The 24,366-nt window shown below is 39.3% G+C and overlaps 1 protein-coding gene and 1 long non-coding RNA gene across 4 annotated transcripts in view; one reads left to right on the forward strand and one right to left on the reverse strand.

Moving 5' to 3' along the window:
• Nucleotides 1–24,366, forward strand: part of Tafa1 (TAFA chemokine like family member 1) — a 510,281-nt gene that overhangs the window by 206,044 nt on the left and 279,871 nt on the right. The window lies entirely within an intron of this gene.
• On the reverse strand, nucleotides 8,264–21,825 carry LOC116099309. The gene is made up of 5 exons (XR_004122202.1): nucleotides 21,626–21,825; nucleotides 20,468–20,544; nucleotides 15,697–15,756; nucleotides 14,055–14,342; nucleotides 8,264–8,835 (listed from the first exon to the last, which is right to left on the reverse strand). It is a non-coding gene; the product is annotated as an uncharacterized LOC116099309 (long non-coding RNA).

Here is a 24,366-nt window from a genome sequence, read left to right on the forward strand (position 1 = left end):
TTACTGTTTCACTTAGATTCTACACTGTCCCTTGTTACTGTCTACTGTGCTAGCTTTTATGCTCATTATATTTTCTTTCAAGGACATTTAATGAAAAGAATATGAATATCCTGCACAGGGGCCAGGATAGCCTACAATGCTCTCTATTGTGCCCATGCTTGAGTGTTCCTTTCTGAGGACAGTGTCCTAAGTGTGCATCTCTGTTCAGATTGTTTGAAATGTAAATGTTTTGCTTTGTTCTGATGTGGAGGGTTGAATCCAGAGCCTCATTCGTGCTATCCAAGCCTGCTGTCACTGAACTATGCTCCTGGTCCCTTGTCTTTATGTCTCTATTACCAATAGATCTTAAGATAATGCATTTCCTAGAAGGTTATTTGACACCACACATGACTGGATGTTTCAGTTTTCCAGCATTAATTCAATGTCAAAAATTTAGCCTTTCACATCAAAACTGTAGAAATTCAGTAAAAGTTCCCAATGCTTGCATTTGTATGTATGTAAACAGGTATGATTTTAGATTATCATCTTCAAACATCTGCTTTAAGATACAATTGTCTAAAGAGTCAAGTTACAGCATGCTCTGATGTGATGATTCTCTAGTGAGAGGGATATTATTTCTAAAGCTGAATATCCTAATACTTTCCCATTATCTGAACACTTAGGAGTCTAAGGCAAGAGAAATGTTGAGTTTAAGATTATCCTGGGACACATATTGAGGCCATGTCTTTAAAAACTGGAAAAAAAATCTGCAAAATTTTTATCTCAAGAAACTGAAAAAAAAATTGCTCTAAATACTTAGGTTAGTGAATGTTGGATTTAGAAAGAAAGTGTTTTATTCTTGAAAATTCACATCAGTAGTTTGTCCAGTCATTCCAGAATCATCATACATGGTATCTAATGGGCAGCATCTCCCCTCATGATGCAGGGCTGGTCCTACAGCTTGTCACTGAGTCAGCAGTTCACTCTCTTTTATCTTTACATCCTGTATTGCTGTGTCTCGCTTTACTTCTTCATGCTGACACTTACACATATCCAGCCTATGAAAGTTAATAGTCATAACTTTCAGCTATTATTACAACTAAGTAGAGTACAATCGTTTTGTAGGTTATTTTTCTGGTTGTTGTCACCAAATTGGAGGGAGCAAAGGTTTCTTCTTGTCTGCACCTTGAGGGGAAGACCATCAAGGCAAGTGAGACAAGGAAGATGTGGCAGAAACCAAAGGGCACTGATCACAGAACTGGACTTGGGAAGCTGTTGGCAATGCATTGCAATAGCTTTCTCTATTTTATGCCTTCCAGGATCCTAACCTCTGACATCAGGTTGTCCACATTTATGGTGAATCATGCCACCTGATTTAACCAAGTTTTAATCCCTCACCAGCATGCCGAGATCTCTGTCTCCAAGGTAATCACCACACATGCAATTTCTATGGGATGCCAGAGAGTGGGAAAAACTCGAGTGGAAATTGAACACATGTGTTCAAATTCCTGCTGTAGGCCTGGGGGAAATGCAATGGCTTGTGAGACAACGAGACCCTCACCTGCGCCCGAAGGTGAAGCAGAGTGGGACACAGTTAGACATGACCCCTGAGTTTCCACAAAGCTCTGAGAATGTAGAAATCAGCTTCTCCGATGACTTCTGTTCCTCTTCATTTCCTCTCCCTCAACTCTGAAAGTAAGATCCTTGTGAGTGTCCTTGATATTGCTGTTGGATTTCTAAATAGTGTTGTTCAATTGTTGCGCATTCTTTTTTTGAAATTATTTTAAACCAAGATGTTCTCTAAAAGGATTTATGACTTACCATTAGAAATCCTCTTCATTGCTTTTTAGCCCTTCAGGATTTTGTATGGATTACTAAGGGGATTTCTTTTTATCACTAGGGAAATATGGCTGCAGCTATTATATCTTAAAAAAATAAACCTCCAGCATAGCCTGACAGTGAGAAATACATTTACATTCCCCTCTAGAACAAGCTTCTCAATAACCCAAAGATGGTTTTTAAAAGTATTTTAATTTGACAAGAACTAGTAAAATAGTGACATGAAACACAGGAGAGTTCGACCCACCTGTGTATGTGGTTTGCTAATATGGACATTATTGAACATCAAAACACAGGTTTGCAACACAGGGACAAGGAAATAACAATGCTGCAGTGCACACACACACACACACACACACACAGACAAGCTTTGCAATTTTTCCTGGAGCACTTGTGCAGACGGAGAGGCACCTTAACCAACTGTCAGCTGTGTTCTTCCTACCTCTACAGTCTGCTAGCCAAAGGTTATTCTTCACTCCCCAAGAGGTGGCTTCCTTCTCTTCTCTTCTCTTCTCTTCTCTTCTCTTCTCTTCTCTTCTCTTCTCTTCTCTTCTCTTCTCTTCTCTTCTCTTCTCTTCTCTTCTCTTTTTTCTTTTCCCCTCCCCTCCTCTCCCTTCTTTTCCCCTCTCCTCCCCTCCCCTCTTCTCTCCTTCCCTCCCTCCCCTCTTCTTGTCTATAGCTGTTCATTGTTTCTCTTCCTTCCAGTAAGTATGTTCCTGGTTGTTTATATTTTGAGTTTCTTGTCAGGATCACCCAGAAAAAAACCTGTCTTTAAGTTTAGTCAAACTCAAACTATTAGTGCCTTAAATAGCCCATCATATTACTGCTCTTATCCATACTGAACAGGAAGAGACAGGGCATGTATACAAGTGTTCATACCCTGGGGACCATCTGAGAACCTTATGCCACAGATGGCTACCAGGTTTATATCATCCCTGGTCATGTCTGATGATAATGCTTGTTAACAGGAAAAAAAATCAGTGGACCCTATACATATTGAACAAAGAATTAATAGCTAAGACAATTATCAGCACATAAAACAGGTTTATCCTTTTTTCATCCTCTAAAGATTTAGTATGATAAATTGGTTTATGAACCTTATATGCCCCCACTTAATTATGCAAGTCACAGTATGAACTGTATTTATAATAGAGTAAGGATTAGGCATCTGAAACAAAACATCCTTAATTAGAAAAGAATGCCACTTAGCATCTAAATTTGGTTGGGTCATTAACTCAATGAGATACGTTTTTTATGATCACTAGAATAGACACTCTCAAAAGAGTTTATACGTTTGTGACAATGGCATATAAATGTTGCCTGTCATACAGAGTTGGATAAAGGAAATTATAAAGTAAATTGAGGTCTTGTGGGTCTCAGGTGAAAACATGATTAAATTAAACTGAGCTAAGTCTCACAGATACAGGGCATTTGTACTAAGGCTGGGGGCAAATCAGAGTAATAAGTTTAGTACTCATTACAACTTGAACATGTAATTTTTTTCTGTAATTAAAATAGTTCTCCAAAGTCTATCATTAATTAATGAGGAAAAATAGTGCTGCCGAAGAGTCAATCAAGTTTGTAGTTCTGATCTATGGTTTGGTCCCTTGAAGTAGAATTTAATCTTTTAAACTAAAATGATCAGTGTCAATAGATAAAAGGAACTAATCCCTCTGCTTTCCATCCTCATGCCCAAAGTATTTTCCTAAGTGGCATACAAGGTATCTTGATAAAGGACTGTGGTTGACCGAATCTCTGCATAAGATAGATAGATTATGGTCCTTGGGTCACACTGTACTCTGGCTTCTCTGTCTGCTAGCCACTTTTCTTTCTTCATCTGTCTCCTCCATGCATTGCTTCCCCTCAAGTTACTGGTGGTATTTTCAACCAGGTCTCTTTCTATTGGATGTAGTTCCTGGTGCCTCCCATTCAGTCCTTGTGATCCTCCACGTTATTATAACTGCCTCTGCCTATTGACTGTAAGTGCCACCGAGCTGACTTGTCTGGGATGCTTAATTTCCCTAAGTTGAGGTCATCTTAGTCTTATTAGAACCACGCCAGCAATTCCCTAGCAGCTTCTAGTCTTTCTGGCCCCACAGGTATCATGGATAGTACAGGAATTTGAACCTTCAGCTCCCTCTGTTCCTCTATTGTTTTGTGCCAACATTTCACTGCTGCATAAAATACCCAGGGTCCAGCTCCTTCCAGTGACAAATGCTAACCTATGTCTTTGCTATTACCCTTGATCATCTGATTAATTTCACTCATTGGGCTTTGGTGTACAGTTACGACAACCGAAACTCAATTTCGTTTGTCTTTCCCTTTATTTTGTTATTTTCCTGTTATACTGTAGAGCCCTAAGGGGGAAAGAGAGTTTCTCCTCATTATTCCTATTGTTTGGATCTTCATTATCCAAAAAGTGCATGTTAAAGATGAAATTGCCTTTTGATACGGTAAACAAGAAATAACACAATTTATATTATGTTTTCTTAAGAAGATAACAGAACTTGTAAGACAAGTGTTTGACAATTGTACAGAATCTTTAAATGTCAGAAGCTGGAGTTGCTTTGCTCCCCATATTGTATGTTCTGATACAGCTCTTCCATCCCAGGGTAGATGCGCACAATGGAGCTGCTGAGGCACATGTCTATAGGACTCAGAAAGTAAAAAGAGGAGTACATTAATTGCTTAAAAATTATACATATGAAATTAAACTAGTACTTCCACCAGCATGGAATCCAGATAAAGGCATAGAATGAATGCATGTGCAGTAAAGAGGTCTGTCAGTGTGACTTACAGTGGCTAGGAAGCCATTGGGAATCTTTACTCACTTCTAAAACTACCATTAGAAATTATATGTTTCATTCTGATTTCACTACATACCACTGGTTCATCACTGGGTAGTAAAGTGAGAATTCATGTTTTATTTATTAAACCCAGAAATATGATAGGGAATAACACCAGAAGGTGCTTCATGGCCAGCTGCAGAAAACCTATTCCTACAAGCCGTCCAACTTGCTGGTGCTCAGGTCCCATAAGTCCTGTAACTTCCATTTCAGTCTCATGATGATGTCAAGGGTGGGAGGAATGGAAGAGAACACTCAGCCCATTGAAGTTTGTAGCTTTGATTTACAGGCTCAACATTAGCAAGTTTAGCTTGTCCTTTCAGGCAAACTATCTGATGTCATTGAGAAAAAAGTCTGCCTTTAGGTAGCTGCTCTTTTCACAAGATGAATTGCATGCCAGACAGGAAACTGCTGCGTTGTCCTCCCTACATCCACTCCTGATACATCTTTATTTGTGGAGCTAAAAGGGAAGTGACTCAAGTTGTCCCCTTACCTCAGTGGCTCCTTTGATGACATCTAATCCATGTGCAGGGAGGGGCCTCTTTCCTCTACATATCTGCCTCCTCTTACCTACACAATAGCCATGCTAGATCTCCCATCAGATAAGTATTTAGTATCTGTTGATCATTAGTTTACTTAATTAATTTTGTAGAAAAAAATATATATAGTCTTCTCCCTTCAATGTTGACTATGAGACATTTATTCTAACTTTGTAAAGCATACCGTAATCCTTTTTTAAGGGGTAGAACGTTTTTTAATATTTTTTATCTTAATCTTTTACTTAGCATACAAAATAATGCCTCAGTATGGCATTTATGCATGTGTTTTACTAGCCTGTCGGATCTCACGTTCATCACCACTGACCTCCTAGGCCACCCCTCCATCTCCTGTTGAAACCATTCCTTTCCTCGTTTAGTTACTATCCTATTTGCATAAACTACTAATACATATGTGTACATGTAGTATGTGGGTTTTAAATGTAGATTCTGCCCATAAAAGGAAAGCATATTTCTCTGAGTCTGGTTTCTCTCTCTTACACAATTATCTCCGGTTTCATTGTCTTGCAAATGACACTTTCATTCTTCTTCATGGCTGAATAAAACTCCATTCTGTTCCTATACCACATTGTCTTTGTTCAGTATTCAGTCATCTGTTTATGGCTCCTAGGCTCACAGCATATCCTAGTTCTTGTAAATAATTCTGCAATATGCATTGAGACATAAGTCACATTCTAACGAACACCCTTTACAATGTCATAACAATTTTTTTTTCTTACTTTGAAGCTTGATTTGTCTTTTAGAAGGAGGCGAAAGTTTCTGAGCCAGCTTTGGTGACTAAGGTAGGGGCTCTCAATAGGTAGTCCTCTTTGCTGTCAAAGTAATCAGCACAATTTTCTTGAGGGTTTATTAAATAATTACTCAAGGACTTTCTAGCTACTTAAGGTTGAGTTAGCTTATGGAGCCTTTCCACTTACACTTGCAAGGAAATCTGTGCCAATAAACAAGCTGGAGTTCCCATTTAGAATAAGTTTTAAATAAGTGAGCAATTACTACGTATGTCCCAGATACTAACAAGTTTTTTAAAAAATCACATTTTAGCATAGTAACAATGCCATGGAATGAATAGCAACCAATGCTGAATGAATTTCTAATTGTCTTCCAGAGGACTGTGCTTTGTACACGTATGTGTAAATACATGCATGCAATGTCTGCCCAGAAGTCATCTGGGCAAAATTCCTATCATTATCCTGTGCTTCAACAAATATGTGAGCCTTCGGGAAGTTTTACTGACAAACGCGTGAATATCACACAATTTTGCTGAAATCTGCAAGCTTTATAAATACTGTCCCAAACACTTACGCATTAATAGAGGGGACACTGAGACAAATGTCAGAGGTTTACCAATAGTTTTGTTATTGTCATTGTTTTTGTTGTTGTTGTTGTTTAATCCAAGGTCATGATGAAATTCCTAGCACACTAGAAATTGTTAGCAACCTTGGGCTGAAATCTGTGACCAATCAAACTTTCTGAATATCGCCATATTTTATTTTACTTCTGCATTTTAAGCGAGGGTGCTGTTCAAGAGCTATACTCACATCGAGTTTTCAAATCCAAATACATGAGTTCACTAACCCTTATTTGCTATTCTCTTTACTCTGAATGCAGTTATCGAGAGCACAATTTACTGAGCACAGAGTCATTATGCAAGTCTTGGGGAACTTCTGCAACTGGGTGCTTTCCGTCTCACACCCTAGCCAATGTTCTCTAGTTTGTTGGTCACATTCAACATGGAGGCTACTATACTTTAGAAATAATTAAATACATGCACAAATTACCTTCTGTCAATGAAATCAAATGGAAGCAAACAGAAGCCTAGCTGCTTCTAAGGACGAATTAAGAGTAAGATACCCACACGTCCTTTGTGGGTATCATCCCTCTGCTTATCTGCCCTAGCTGGTGATGCCCATTGTTGCTGATTTAGCAATACTTCAAATGTAAACAATTCCAATGATCTATGCACCTTGGGAGACCCAGGGTGAAAATGAAAATCGAATCCTCCTGCTTATAAACATTCTGTAACCTTAGCTGAAGGGGTGTGATGTTTAATTTGGTAGCACACTGCTGGGCATTCTGTAAATCCAATACTTAGACGGCTGGGCTGTCTGTTTGGAGATTTGGGTGTCTACTTCCCGGAAACTCTTGCCTGTAGCTTGCAATATAAGAGGTAGTATACATTTGTTTAAAACAAGTCTTAACAGAGAAACTGGCAACTCGTCCTCTCCGGACTGAGGCTCACTGCCTCTCAGTGTTGGCTCTGGGGCTCAATTTGCCTATACTTCTAGTTAACTATTTATCTTAGATAGTTTTTAAAAGACAATTGAACACACTAATCTGACAGAAAGGGAGCCTGCTGACTTACACCAGATGGTGGTAGAAGAGAAGTACTGAGTGGGACTCTGGATATAACCCTTGGTATTTTACTTCCCACATCTTTGGGTAGTAATAATTGTGAACTGATTCAGTAAGAGTTTATTTCACTTATGTATACCTGATGAAGTCTCTTGTTCAAGAATAGGCACAAGGAATGGGGGCTTGGATAGAATATTCTTCTAATATATACGAGGCCTGGATTCAATCCTCAGCATACATGGTGGTATACATTTACATGGATGTGTGCTTGTACACATGCACACATTCACACTCATGCATGCATGAATATACACTCAAACAAAAAAAGGCATGCATGGTAACTTTTCAGTAACTAATAATGTCTAATCAGAATCAAGTTTCTATATAGGCACGATGAGTTATACAGGGCCATCACTTTAAAATAAATCCATACCAAAGGAATTATTGAGAGTGGCAAGAAAAGTACATAGCCTGGTAGATCCCGCCTGTGGTAACAATGTGGAAACAGAGAAGAAGGGCCATCTGGTGACCTTGGATAGGTCGTATCTCCTCTAGTCAGGTCTGTTTAATTTATGTATGTTAAAGTATTGATTTCCTGAGCAATTACTATATACCGAACAAATCCTATAGTAGGATTCCTGTGTGCAGAGAGGATAGCAGGTAAGTAAGAGACTGGAGCACGGAACCAGCTTCCTGATTCTTAGTCTTATCTTTATTTCTGTGGAAGATTCTTAATGTGGGGAAAGAAGATATTGTAATGTGTGTGTGTGTAGCACATAGCTGAAGCAGTAATATAAAAAGTCCTGATCACCAAAAGTAGGGTATTTATATCCAAATGCTCCTGCAGCCTGGGGTCTCCAGCACAGTTTGGTTCCCTGTGCCATTTTCTAAGTTCAACCTACCTGAGGTTCAACAGACTGACTCACTGATGGAAAACACCGTGCTGTTCTCACCTCCAGCGCACACTCGCCTGTGTCCCTTAGAACGTCTTCATCAGACAACCGAACATGAAAGGCTCTGTACCATGTGCTGCCAGCAGGTGCATGTTTCAGTTGTCTTATATGCTTCCATGACCATCCACTGAGGGAGAGTGGCTGCCATATGTTCCTAGCCCCAGACTTTACACAGCTGTCTTTTCTTCATGCCCAGACGAATGCTTCTTGGAGGCATGGTTTTGTATCCATGTGGTAGTGATCACTTCAAGGTGTTTACCTGGCCGCCTCCCACTTCACAGCTACTTCCTTCCTTCCTCATGTATCTTCCTGTGATGTTACAATATAGGAAACATAAAAATCATAAAAATAAAACATGAGCATTGCTGAAATTACCCAGTTGTTAGACTGCTTGCCTAGCATGCATGAAGTCCCTGAGTTCAAGTCTCAGCAACCACATAAGCCAAGTGGGGTATTGGGTATGTGAAATCCCAGCACTACAGTGCTGGAGCAAGGAAGGTCAGAAGTTCAAGGTCAGCCTCAGCTACAGAATCATTTTGAAGACAGCCTGGTCTACAAGAAAGGCCATAAACTGGCAAAAATAAAATAAAATAAAATAAAATAAAATAAAATAAAATAAAATAAAATAAAATAAAATAAAATAAACAGATGTATTTTAAGTGTGCCTTGATAGCCATGAGTTTATGATCTGAATAGAAAATGAATTTGTACTTCTCTTCCTTGCTCTCTTTATCATTTTAATTCACTGTATAGAGCCTATTATAAAGTATTTTTTAGGTACATCATATAGCTTAATGTGATCAGCTGGTCAGAACTCTTGACAGGACACTAATCACTGTCTTTCATTTGAAGTCTGAAAAGCAAAAGTTTAGAATGATCTGGCTCAAGTCACAGAACCAATCTGGTCTCTAGGACATGCTTTTGTCATTGTGTCATGGCTATAAACACATGCAATAGACAAACCAAGACCTAGAAAAGGCAGTAATCACTAGCGAGTGCTGCCAATAAGGACAGAATTCAGGGACTCCAAAATGGTTTGGGAATTTGTGGTGCACATAGAAGAACTTGTTGGACCCTTTTGAGGATGCACATATATAAAGCCAAGAGTTGTTGAGAGCCCCGAGTCAAGCAGTCACAGGTGCACATCATATCATCTTTCCTAAAGGTTTATTTATCCTTCATTTATGTGCATGTGTGTGTGCGTGTATACATGCATATGTACACATGTGTATGTGCGCGTGTGCATGTAGAGGCCAGAGAGGAAATCAGGTTCCCTAGAGCCTGAGTTACAGGTGATTTTAAACTGTCCAGTGCAGGTGCTGGGAACTGAGCCAGTGTCCTTCACAAGAGCAGTAAATACTCTTACCTGCTGAGACAGCATTCTTGCCTACCAACATTTAGATAATTTAAGAGTTCTTTCTTCTTTATTATTTCCTCCTCTTCCTCATCTTCCTTCTCTTTGTCTGCTTCTATTTCCCATACTTCTCTTCCTCCTCCTTTTCCTATTATTAGTCCCTTTCTTTTATATTCATACACACACACACACACACACACACACACACACATGTTAGCATATATCCTAGTATCTCTATTTATGTTTCCTATAGTAGCAATAGAGCTAAAATAAAGCACATGTCATTAGAAACTCAGAGTACTTCCATTTATTTTCCTTTGTACAAGAAACATAAAGCAATGCAATTATGTTTTGAGTTGTGGTAAGAACCTTGTATGAAAAATGAGGAGAAGAAATAAAGACAAATTAGAACAATTACGGGGGCTGAAATTCACCCAGTCTCTTTCAACCTTTCAAGTTGGAGACAGCCCTAGCACAGATGAACTTGGAGAATGAATCCAAACACCATGTTATTTTCCACATAGTGAAGCCTCTTAAAGGAATGCAGGGAAGCAGTGGTCATTTAAAACCACCAAACAAAAGTGGAGAAATGAAGCTAAAGACTTAAAGGGAGACAGAAAACTAATGGTGATCAGTTCTACATCATAGAGCGTTAGGTTTGGGTTGTTTTTAAAGATTAATTTTGTTTTATGTGTGTGAGTTCCTGTATGAATGTGGGAGCACCCCATGTATGTGTGATACATGGAGGTCACAGGGAGGGTTGGATCACCTGGGGATGGAGTTTATAAGCCATGATGAGTTGCCATCTATGTGCTGGGAACTAACTCAGATCCACTGCAAAAGCAGTGAGTGCTCTTAATCACCAATCCATATATCTCTCCAGCTGTCCCCATCAGCCCCTAGCCATCTTCTCTCAATCCACCATTAGAGGGACATGGAAAGTTTCTCTCCCAAACTTTGCTTGAAACCACATTGAATTCCAAGAGTGTGAATTTACTGTACAATAGTGGTAGTATCTAGGGCCTTTCATTGTATTAAAATGTTTCTTTGTGTGTGTGTGTGTTTCCAACCATAAATGCTTCATCAGCTAGATCTGCACATGCAGAGTGATTCCTCAGAAGGAAATCTTCTCTGACTGGCTCTAACTTTGTAGTGAGGGGATAGTTTTCTTGAGGGTTTGTTTTGTGAAGAAGACAGCCAATGGTTGAATTTGGAAACAGGTTCATACATGCACAAGCATGTTGCTTGCAGCTAAGCCTCCAGGATGAGAAGCAGCCTATTGTAGCAGATGCGATTGGGGTTTTGCTCATTTGGAAAACTGGGGATTACTAAAACAGTAATTTCTTAGTGGTTTGTTGTGAAGTTTAAATTCGATCTCGGATCCAAAGCCCTGCATCATATCACCTGGGTGTGGCAGAAATGCCTGATAAATAAATATTAGGTGTATTATCTGGACCAATAATCAGACTCAAAAGTGTTTCTAAAGAAAATTCACCAGAAATGTGCCAGAAATACTGTATATGTTCTGTTCTGGGTCACAGTGACATATAGTTCCACACTTTTTTTACTTTTGCTCTTGCTTAATTGCTTAGTAATTAGTGTACTTACATGCCCATCTTTCTGACTATACAGTGTGTTCCTCAAAAGTGAACTTATTCCTTGTTGTCACTGTTAGCAAGCTTCAGTGCCTGGAGGCAGCTCTGTCATTGTCGTCGTCATCATTGTTGTTGTCGTTAGCAAAACCCACTTCAGAAAATCCTTCGTTTCTGAAGTAAAGCCATCTGTTTTGGTGTTAAATTTGCAAAGGAAACAGACATAGGCTAGGATGACTCCTCTCCATTTCTGCCTGTATTGAGTCCTTATTCAAAGACTTAAGAGCAGAGAAGAGAACTAAGTAGAAGCAGAAGACAAAGGAGTCTCTGGGATGGAGTGCAATGGGGGTGTTAAAGAAATAGTACTTCCTGCATTTATTTTGCCCAGGATGTTGCTCACCCACGTTCTCCTCTGTACATGTGACTACCCACTCACTACATGCCCCCTCCAATATGGCATCTGACTCAACCTTTGAAAAGCACTGGCTTGATTCCCCTCAAAGTCAAAGAATCTTGGCCACTGACTTGAGAGTTTGGAGCCAAGTAGGTGAAAGAACCTCAACAGCATGTCGTGCTGGGGTAACTTTGTGACTTCTGCTGATCTCTCAGGTTCTCTGAGAAGAGGATAAGAGCCATTTCCTGCTGCTCTTCTGAGTTTCCTCGATGTTGAGCAACAACAGCTTTATCTCCCAGAAATAAATACATACAGGATGTTCTTACATGCTTGCCTAAAACTACAGAGGTCCTTGTGAAAACAGGTAGTCTCTGGCCTGCTGTCTAAACTGTCATTCTTCAGCTGTCCTCACTGGTGATGGTTGACATCAAGTCCATCCTGTTACAGTAGCCACAGCTCCAGAGCAAGACACCTTCTTTTCCATCTTTCTAGAAGATGCAGTGTGATTTTCTATTTTGAACGGAGCCTGGAAGTTAGCACAGCTGAGTTAATTAGAATGCAGTCCATTCAGAGTTGCGCTCACACTTACTCTTTCACACTAATGACGTTGAGTTGTGGCCATGCGAACTGCAGCATTTGGTCCTTAGACCAGAGGCTAACTGATGGCTCCTCTATGTCAGCTGTATCCTGTTCAAACTCTTCCTTTTATATGTACATTGTGGCATGATTTAGACTTGATTCAGCACCCATATAATAGACAAACATATAATGTATTTCCCCAGACTTTCAGCACAATTTGACATAGTTTTATAAGAGAGAGCTAGAGGTTGGGTTGGCTTCCATTTTTTGTTATTTAACCGTGGTTGTATTTATCTCTATCCACACAGTGGAAAGCTCTACCCCTCCCACAAAGCCTAGAGCTGTCACATCTGTTTTCTGTGAAAATTTACTAAGAACATTTCCAACACTAAGAGAAGTAGGAAAACGGCAAGAAGCGACTATTGACACTGGCCAACTATTTATGCCAATGAATGGACGAGTTGGAATATCAAATACCTAACACTAATTAGTCAACAATTATCCTAAACAGCTTGCACAATTAGCACTTTCCTTGAGTTTGCTTTATTACATATCTGTCAATCCACCCGTCTAATCCATCTTAATTTTTATTAACAGCTGATTAAAGTATGATTTATATTCCAGAAAAAGTATTTACTTCAAAGATAGAATTCAACGGGTTTTTTACTAGAACTCACAGACTGTGCAACCTTCACTACAGCCCAACATTAGCACACTGCCATCATCCCAGATGTTGCTTGCTCATTTGTAGTCAGTGCCTCTACTCCTCAGCCCCAGGCAGCTCATCTACTTTCTGTCTCTATAGATTTGAAAAGCCATACATTGTAGCCAATGTAACAAGACTCCGTGGAGCGCCTCTAAACCATGATTTCCAAAATCACCAACTTATGAAAAAGACTGTCCAGACTCAAGAGAACATGTGTTTCTATGGGACAAAGGTTCTGTAGCACAGACAATTAATCTCCCCATAATGTTCTCTATGCTTACACTCTTATTCTTTAAATCCAGAAGATTAGTTCTTTCCCATTTAATTGATGAGAACAGATGAGGTAAGGAAAAGGAAGAGGGCAGAGGGGAATGTGGAAGGGACGATGTGGAGGTAGGCTGCAAATTAGAAGGTCATTGTGCTCATCCCTTGGCTTTCACTGAGGCCAGGATAAGATGGACAGACAGTACTGTGTTCCTTGCAACACCACCAGGGTTGAAGGATGTAGACAGATTATGTAGCAGCTGTATTTCTGTGGGTTTTCAACCATGGTGGTGATAGCTTGAACAGATTCCCCACAATGGCATTTGAGAATGGAATCAAAGAGCAGCAGTGGCAGGTGTTTGGAAACTCAATTTGGAATTGGCCTCCTACAGAAAGCAGCTAGATACCGACTTTGTGGGTGAAGAGAGAAGTCGGCGGCATTCTCAGAGGGAAGTTACTTCTATGGCAGCTTTCCAACCGAGCAGATTTCAGCTTTTTTTTCACATTAAATACCCTGAAGATATATACATGGGGGTAGAAAGAGGGAGAGCCTCAAAAGTGCCACCTTTTTGTGTGGAGTATCTTCTCTTGGAAATGAAATTGCTAGTGTTCACCCAGAGGAGGGCGTTTAGGACTTACCAGCGCAGGGTGTGATTAAAGTGTACAAAACTCCAGCTCCTCCAGCATGCTGTGCTGATGCAGTTCCACTCAGCTAGTTCCAATGAGATTGGCTTCTGATTTACTCACAAGAGACAGTGCTCTCGGTCCCTTTTCACATGGCCCACCAAGCTCCGATTGGCCTTCCAAGATGGAGCCATGCCTGCCCACATTTTTCTTCCATGTTTTATTATCAGATAATGACACCAACAAACAATGCAATTGCCATTTACAGTAAATACGCTTCACCTTCCTCTGATGGCTTAGTCCCTGAGAATGACATAGTTAAATCAAAGTGAGAGAACTTGTGACCCTTTCAAGAAATTCAAGAAATGCAGCTTGTAGGCCTTTTAGATACAGCTTGCTCGTCTTCCCTAGAAACACATAGATGCATGACAAAATCCCATGAATGAATGAATGAATGAGTGAGTGAGTGAATGAATGGCAAAATGAGCTTGTTCATCTTCAATAAACATTTGAACCATTCTTCATCCTTGTCTCACCTTGTGTGGAACACACACACAAACTTGCACATGCGTGCATACACACACAAACTTGCACACACACACACACACACACACACACACACACCTTCTCCGAAGTTCCCAGAGGTTACTCTCAGAGGCCAATATGAATTCTCACCTTAACCCAAAGCAGAGTATGTTTGCTGCTCAGAACTATCTTTCTGTCTCAAACCTGGCAACTTTGGAAAAGATGGTCCAATTTAGCTAGCTATATAGAAATCTTACTGTGTTCCAAACAATGGCTTCTCTGTCACACATCATCTGATCCACCACAGAACCACATTAGTTATGAAAAACATCTCATAGATTGGGACTCTGAAAAGTTCCCTTGTTTCTCTTACAGTGTTTAACAGATGCCAGACCTGTTGGGTCTTGGTATTAAAAGTTCAGCACCGTGGTTCAGCAAGCCATGGATTATATGTGTCCCGAAACTTACTTTGGGTTCAGACTATTTTTTTCATTCTCTTTTAACATTACGGTATAATAACTAGTTGCATAAAATTTGCATTGTATTATACTTTGTATTTATGTATGTATATGTGCATATATGATATAAATATGTAATATATATATATATAATTGTGTGTACCACATGTGATTCAGCCATCATTCCACATATATAGAGCATGTATGTGAATTATATGCAAACTCAGATTTCTCAGACTTCCTTAGTGTGTGCTAAGGGATGACTGTTTTCATGGCAGCTGTGATATAAAGTGGTTCTGAAGTCCTGTGAATGCTATATAACTTTTAAGCACCAAATCTCTTTCTTCTATGGCTTTAAGAAATGTGTGATGATAAGTCTTGAATTCGCTACAGCATCATAGGTCATACTCAGCTAAAATAAAAAGTAATTTCTGAGAATGGAGAAGCCATGTGGTGTCTGCCCGGTGCCCATTCCTGTTCTTCCTACTGAAATGTTCTTTCTCTTCTCGACTTTCCTCTGTAGAGTCATTATGATCTGCTGTGCTAATCCTACCCTGTGTGCGATAGATCAATCATGTCTGACCATTCTAAGCTTTCTGTGACCCTCAGTAGGCCAGTGGGACTCAGTTCAGGGTCTTCAGTAGTTTGGTAAAGGAAAACTGTGTTAGCTATACCTAAGGCTGGAGAGTTATCAACCTGTGCCTCTTGAGAACCATCGTCCACGTGGAAAAGTCCTGCAGAGGGAAGCAGAGAAAAACAAGCCGAGATAAAGGAAAGAGAAATATGATTTTTTTCTCATGTGAGTTGAGTATTTCATAGACAACCATAGAATTAGAAACATTATAGATATTTCCCTCTAAGAGGCACTATAATTTCCCATTTATGTCTAATATTATTTTTCACAGAATTGATGTCCAGGTTGGAACTAAAAGTTTCACTACTGCTTCAACTGTTTTGCTGACAGTCTCCATATTAGCACTAAGGTGGTATATTCTCCATAGGGAATGCACATCTTAAAGTGTTCATTGTGCCTGAAACTAAATGTCTATTGGTTGTCCCTATGTTTCCACATCTTCACAGCTTTGGGGAATGGGATCAGTGAAACTGTGTCCCCGGACTTCCTGGCTGAGTTCTGTTGTGAGAAGGGGCAGTTCCTACAGAGATCATGATTAAGGAACAGAATGTGAAGGCTACCTGAGAGGGCAGCAGGATCTCAGGAAAGATGTACTGGTCCAAATATGGCCTCCGTAGAGCTCTTAAGACATGAACTAACTGCTTTCATCACAATGAGATGTCCATATGCACCTGTGAATGCTGCCAGAAAGGCTAGTATACGACTGTGTAAACCAGCACACACTGCTATGAAAATATATCTGTAACACCCCAGGAAGCTTATAAAGGCCACAAATGCACTTCTTGCCATTTCTAGCAGCCTCCACATCTGGAGCAGACCTGCTTTCTGCTTCATAGATGATACCATCTTCACTGCATTCTCTCATGTTAGAAAGCATAAGGCCCTGAGGTACCCTATACATGGCCACTAACACCACTCATAAAGGATCATATAATGACATAGTCAATTGTCAGAGGCCTTGCCTTCCATAGGCCTTGAGGATGATGATTTTGAGATACAAATTTGAGAGGAACAAATGTTTGGTCCTCAAGTACACAGTCAATCTCCAGTCTCATCTAAATGCAGTCCATAGGTTAGGCTCTGGATAGGATCAGTAAGCATGTCTTTATGAGTTCTTCTGTTTCTGTGTTCATGGAGCTAACTGTTCATATCCTAGAATATGATACACTTGAAGTGAATACTATCTTATAGTGATTAACATACCTTTAGACTCTGTTTTAAATTACATGCACAATATCTATATGCATATCTATATCTTATCTATATGTATATCTATACCTTATCTATATCTATCTGTATTAATTATATTATGCATGTATTCCATACTCAAAGATGTAGTATAGGCAAATATGTTGAATTTATCAGAATCCAATCAGAAATGAGAAACAACACAGTAATTGCAACAGAAAGTTGAGTATGAAGACTTAGCAGGAGATAGACTTATCAGGAGATTGATGACTAATAATTGAATATTATTAACATATTCCTACCAGTTAGCATCTTGAAAATAGCCACTGCCCTAGACTGAGACCTGGCACTAGAGGATACCTTCTCCCCTAGGTTGGGAACCTACTTTGCTGGGCTACCTAGTTTGCTGGATCTCACTGGCCACCTAGTTTTTCTTACTGTTTACACTACAGTTTCCCCTAAAGAGGAGGGGCTGGCAACCTCTTATCAAATGTCAGGTCTGGCCACAGGAACCACTGCCAGGAACATCTTTCCAGCGGGTGAACTCTACAGAAATGAAGCTTTAATTTAGCATGCAGGATGCATTATATGGCCTATTAATTCAACTGACTCTTTTGAACAATTTCTGCTTCCAATGGTGACAACTTGGTAGGGAGTTAACGAGACTGTTGAGTCAAAAGCTGGCAGTGAGTGAAAGATCCCGCAGTAAGGGTAGACTTGCTTTGTTTATCGTGTCCTTTGCCAACCTGATGGTTGATGATTAAATATTTGGTAACGTCTTAAAAGAAACAAGGATGCTTCAGGCAATTGTAACATTAGCCCTCTGTTTCATCTCCCTCCATTCTCTCCATAGCTCCAATCAGTGTATACCTCATTTTATAAGAGACGATTGACCTTAATGAATCCTGGGCTATGTAGTTTAAGGTTAGTTTGACTTAGATCAGTGTTTAAGTTTGAAATATGAAAAGTAATCACCCTTGTGTTCTCTCAGGTAAAGACCTTAAATTATATCACAGCTCTTTGTATGTATAGGCTTAGTTAGTCTAATTTCTAGGATTTTTTTTCAAGATGAACCAACTTTAACTAATTGTTACCTAATGCAATTTAAGTTTTAATTGAATTGATTTTTTTTGATGCACATGAGGTACAATAGGTGTATGTTTGTGTTTACTTGGGCCAAAATTAAAGTTTATTTCTATGTCAACCAAAAAAAAGATGGTAAGAAACCTTACCTCACTTTCCATTTAACAGTTATTGATCTTTAACACATTAATGAGGAAGAAACACCAACTTGATTTTATGTTAGAGTGTTTATCCATAAGTTTTTGGAGTTCAAGGGTCTTAAATCTGAACTGAGTCATTCATTCACAATTAAACTATCTGTGGTTTCTAAATCCCAGCTGTGCTGATTTCCCAACTTAGGTTAAGGCAGATTCCATCATTTTCTCCCTTACTGGTCAGTAAGAGAGTATTCTTCTCCAAGTCTTTGATCCTTTCCTAGCAGAAGCCTCTGGATTACTGGGTAAAGTCTCTCACTCCCACACATTACTCCAGCCTCCTATAAAAGAACTGATCAAATGTAGCACCCTGATCCTGACAGGAGTGGCATTTCAAGCAAGGTCCATGGCTTTTACAGAGCTATGAGGGCAGACAAAAAGAAGTAGGGCTTAGTCTAACTTCTCATCTCCTGAATGCTTCGTTGCCAAAACAATTAGCAGGTGTCGTGAGAGGGAAGGAGGCAGCCCATCTGCTTCTTTTGTGTCATTTAAAGCAAACAGCCAGAAAATCTACTGAAGCCCTCAGACAATTAGTCAGAACCATTTGCAGCCCCTATGTCCTATAACAACCCCATTGACACATTTACAGATGAGAAGACAGATGGTGTCATTGAAAATGAACTTTCCTTTTAAATATATAATAGCACCTTATAAATAAATAGTGGTTTGGCACACAAAAGCTTCTCTCATGCATTGGGAAATTGGATGCTCACAGCAGCTCTTTTGTACACCAGGTGAAGAGATTGTCCAGGCGTGTATTTGAGTTGGGATCCCAGCCTCCATCGGTTTGGCTACTAGTCAGTGATCTCTCTATTATGCTTTTAGAAGTGATGGAGGGTAGCTCTGAGATATGCCAGTGATTCAGGAAGGCTTACTTCTTTTATGCAGACTCCTACAACTGCCCATGGTGCCCTCTGGGGAGGGACTAAAAATTCAGTGAAGCTGTTTACTAAAGCCTACTAGCCTTGCACAGGAGTCTGAACAGTTGAGAAACTGCAAGTTACATGCTAATAAATTTAGGGCCAATCAAGGGATCCATCCACCCAAGTGCCACACTTTTCCCTTTCTTAAACACACGGGCAATCCTCAAGTTACTGAGACTAGTCAACTCCAAAACAGCTTGAGAGGAACAAGAAGAGACTACCTGAAGTTGCCAGGATTCATAGTGCAACTCATCTCTCTCTCTACTCATCTCTCTCTCTACTCATCTCTCTCTCTACTCATCTCTCTCTACTCATCTCTCTCTCTACTCATCCCTCTCCCTACTCATCTCTCTCTCTACTCATCTCTCTCTCTACTCATCTCTCTCTCTTTCTCTCTCTCTCTCTCCCCTTTGTATTTTTTTTATTACCCCAACTACATAGAGAGGAGTGCCATGTGGTTGTGTCATGCTTATACATTTGAAGATACCACTAATGAACAGTCAGTGCTGTAAGTTAAATATGGTGGGTCCTGGATCTGGGCTGTTATGTCACTGTTGTTCAGAAATGGACAAAGTCACGAGTGAATAGGGAGGGAAGCTTCTGTTTCCTTCCCGTTCTTGGGAGGCCTGAGTACCTACTGAAGCTTCCTATACCTTCCAGAGACTAGTTTTCAAATCCTCAAGCATATTGCCTTACTAATTAGTAGTGCCTTGCATGCAGGAAGCCAGTGTGCCACCATTATCATCCTAAGCTTCGTTGCACAGAAATAAAAAGCCAAGGATCCACAATGGTAGAAATCTTAGTTAATTGTGGCCTCAATAATCACTGTCAGAGCAAGATGGGGAGCTATCAAAATAGCTCTGTTGTACGTGTTCTCATATTTTTGCCTCAAGAGGGAAAAATACATTTTTGCAGATATATATTTTCTATTTAAAAGTAGTGCATGAAAATTTTGTACTGATAAAGAAGAGGTCAATCATGTAAGGATATAGAGAAATGGGGTTGCAAAATAATACTATTATTTATAATAAAATTGCTAATTAGATTAATTTTACATAAGACATTTTCATTTTATCTTATTGGGAAGAGTATAAAGCAAGTGAAGTTACTTTGATTTGAGATTTTAAGAAAAAAATAGAACTATGCAGTTAGCTGATACTTTATATCTTTTAAAAATCCAAATAGCACTTACTTTCTGATGTTTATACATCAAAAATACTGTGCCGGTACATTTGTTTCATTTAGTATTTGATGGGAAAAACTATGTTGAAAACCACATATTTTGTGATCTGCAAAGAATTCCTTTATTTTTCAGCTTTGAAATCAATGATAGGAAAGAAGAATCTCACTTCAGAGTGAAGCACAGAACATAACTCTGTACTCTTATGGAGTATGCTTTTCACAGGTATAGCCAGTCACTTACCTCTGAGCAGGCCATTGTTACATCTTCCTTCTTTAGTTTAATGCCCCAACTTTTTCTTCCCCTTTTTGTAGGCAATCCTAGTGAAGAGACAGAGGCAAGGGTGTTACAAGGTCACTGTGATGCAATATAAGGCTTGATACAAAGATATGATTTTTTTCTATGCCATTTAGAACACTAACTCTCAGTATTGCATTTGATTTTGGAGCCAAAGTCACAAAGAATTTTAAGGTTTAGAAAGAAATTTGTTTCATGACCTCGTTTTTTAAATTATACTATTGTTATGCATTTATGACTATAATCTGCTGGGTTTACTGAGTGGTATACATACACACACACACACACACACACATATATATATATATATATATACATATATACACATATATCTATATATCTATATATATATATATACTATATTATTGATATTTCAATGGTATAGCTTTCCTGTCATATAGAGTAGACACTGTCTCACTGTAGACAGACAGTCTGGTCCTCTGTCCCTTGTGATCTTTTTACCCATTTGTCCATGCTATTCCCTGAGTCTTAAGTGTAGAGGTTGTACTGTAAATTTAAAATATATACATATATATGAAATAGATGTATACATAAATATACCTATACTCATATATAAATAAATATATATGTGTATATATAGGTGTATATGTATATATGTATATATATGTGAATATATGTATATATATACATATATACATATGTATATATATGTATTGTGTGTGGTGTTTGTGTGTTTACGATTAACCTCTTAGGAATGGATGACCTTACCAGGTGGTGGTGGCACATGCCTCTAATCCCAGCACTTGGGAGGCAGGTGCATTTCTGAGCCTGGTCTACAGAGTGAGTTCCAGGACAGCCAGGGCTATACAGAGAAACCCTGTCTCGAAAACAAAACAAAACAAAACAAAACAAAACAAAACAAAAAAGAATGGATGACTTATGTGGGTGTCCTTGTAGAAAACTGATTCTCTCAGCAACTATTAATTGCCTGTAGCTCTTCATCTCAGGCACAGGTTAGAGGAGCTTGTGATATTTTTCCTATTCATGTTATTATGTCAATTGGTGGTATGATTTTTCAGGTTTTGTTCAGGATACTATATTATTGATATGGTATAACTTTCCTGTCACATAGAGTAGACAAACCTCTTAGAAGAATATCTGGTCCTAGCAGAATGTTCGGTCCTCTGTCCCTTATGATCTTTATACCCTTTCTTCTGTGATATTCCTTGAGTCTTAAGTGTAGAGATTGTATTGTAGATTTATAGATGTATCAACTGGGCTTGGGAATTCCATGGTCATAGTTCTCTGGATTTTGTCAAGCTGTAGATTTCTATAATGGCCTCCATATGCTGAATAAAGAAACTTCTTTGGTTAGGGATGAGAGCTAGGCTTATCTGGTTAGAGATTGATTTTTCTTAAGAGAATGATAGTAATAGGTCCTTTTCTAGTATCCATGGCCCACTACAGTATCTAGTCCTAGGCAGTTGTCTTATTAAGTGTTTCTATTCCTGCACAAACATCATGACCAAGAAGCAAGTTGTGGAAGAAAGGGTTTATTCAGCTTACTTCCATCTTGCTGTTTATCACCAGAGGAAGTCAGGACTGGAACTCAAGCCGGTCAGGAAGCAGGAGCTGACGCAGAGGCCATAGAGAGATGTTCCTTACTGGCTTGCTTCCCCTGGCTTGCTCAGCTTGCTCTCTTATAGAATGCAAGACTTCAAGCCCAATGATGGTACCACCCACAAGGGGCCCTACCCCCCTTGATCACTAATTGAGAAAATGCCCCACAGCTGGATCTCATGGAGGCACTTCCCCAACCGAAGCTCCCTTCTCTAGCCTGTGTCAAGTTGACACACAGAACCAGCCAGTACAGCAGCTGACCAAGATTATACCACAAGGCATGAATTATGTCCATTGACTGGACTCTAAGTCCACCTAAGTGGCTGGCCATGGGTTACTCCCAGGCTAGAAATTATTACTAGAAATTACCACTATTGCTCCTTTCTGGATGACTATTTTGATCATTGTTATGATTTATAGCTGTACCATTGTGGTTCATCATGTGTGGTTATAGCTGGATCGGTCTATTAATTGCTTTTCTCCAATAATATCTTAATACAGTAGGTAATATGAAACTGAGTCCAAGAGACATCCAGAACATTTCCAGCTTGATTCCTCAAAGTCCTGTGTAGGCATAAATTTTCGCAACCTACTTTTAATAATAAAGGTTCAACCTCTCCTCTAGCCCGCTAACCAGCAGACATAGTGGGAGAGAAAAGTTATTAGGATATGGGGGAGATGGACCTGTTTAGCAACAGTTCTTTGCAGGCAAGCGCAATCTTCTTTGGCAGTAGTTCAGTCCTGTAGCAAACACCAAACATGAGTCAGCCATTGTAAACCAGTTCTCAAGGCAGGCAGATACCACACATGAACCAGTAGCTACAGTCCAGTTCTTTTGGCAGGCAGACACCAGACACGAACCAGCAGCTGTAGTTCAACCCTGAAGAAACCACAAGGCTCTTCAACCAGCCTGAGACAAGGCCGAAGAAGCATCAAACTGCTGCAGGAATGTCACAAGCAGTTCTTGAGTGAGTTTAATGCTATGTAAGGCAAACCAAATACATGTGTGCTGTTAGCAAAGAAGAGTGAGGCAGAGCGAACTAAGCCAATGAAGTGCTGCTCTCCCACTGTCTGTGGGGTCATATTTATACTCCTTTATCCTGGGTCTTTTCACGTGTTTGCTTATATCAAAACATCCTTTCACCTGTATCTACTCCAGGAAAATATTCTTTCACATGTCTGTTTTATCATGATAACCTTTCACCTGCATGCCCCAACAAAACATCATTTGTTATAACTAACTTTCTAAAAAAAACCAAGAAGTTTCCATTTCAGTCCTGTTTCTGAAGTTTGTGGTATCATCAGCAATGGCAACTTGACTTTATTTTCCTGAAAGGCAGCTAAAGGCAATAGCAATGTCCTCCATTGTTTGGGGAGTGGTGTCTTTTGGACTTCCCTGACCAACAACTCTAAAGGAGGATTGCTATCCTGACATTGAGGTTTTGTTTTGTCACTGACTTTAGGCGAGAACGTTGTCACCAAGGCATAATTTTAAGTATTTCACCATTTTATTATATACCTTTGTAAGAAAAAATTTAGTGGACCTGGACTTTGGCCTTGCTAAGCCCTCACCCTGTCTGAATTTTCAGTAATGCAGCTCCAGACAAGATTGTTAGACAATCAAGCTCAGTAGCAGAGAGCCAGCCTGGAGCTTGCAAAGGCTTACTTGGAAATGCCTAAGTTTACAGACTACCTTTAATAGAGTTTATTCCCTGCCCCTGCATAACTTGTAATGAACTTTTCCATTTTTGCATATATTTGAAAATGTCTGAGGTATTCACTAGTGCCTTAAAAGGTTTAGTATTTAAATCTGCTTAGAGTTATATTTGTATTTGCATGAATTCTTTAGATATAAAATTCCTCTTCTGTGAACATTACAAGCTTTATATATAAAGTAACCATCCTTAAAAGTGTATGAATTAGTGAGGTTTTAAATTAAGTATAATACATTTTGAGTATTGTAACTTATATCATTTTGCTCTTTAAACTTGAGTGTTATTTAATTATGAGTATCATTATGATACCTAGTTTAATCCCCATTTAAAAAACTACTCTAAGAGTTAATTTGTCTACTGTCATAAATTGAGTGTGGAACTGAAAGCTGTCTTTTATATTTTTCCTACTTAAATGTTGTTGGTGAAAATTGAGTGCACACACATAAACTGAAGTGTCTGATGCAGACAGCACAGTGTTTCTCACTATCTGTGTTGACTGTAACACTTAGCATATGGTGACTGGTAAGTATCTGTGAGATGCGTGAGCAT

The sequence above is a fragment of the Mastomys coucha genome, unplaced genomic scaffold (assembly GCF_008632895.1).
Source record: "Mastomys coucha isolate ucsf_1 unplaced genomic scaffold, UCSF_Mcou_1 pScaffold20, whole genome shotgun sequence".
Taxonomy (NCBI): Eukaryota; Metazoa; Chordata; class Mammalia; order Rodentia; family Muridae; genus Mastomys; species Mastomys coucha.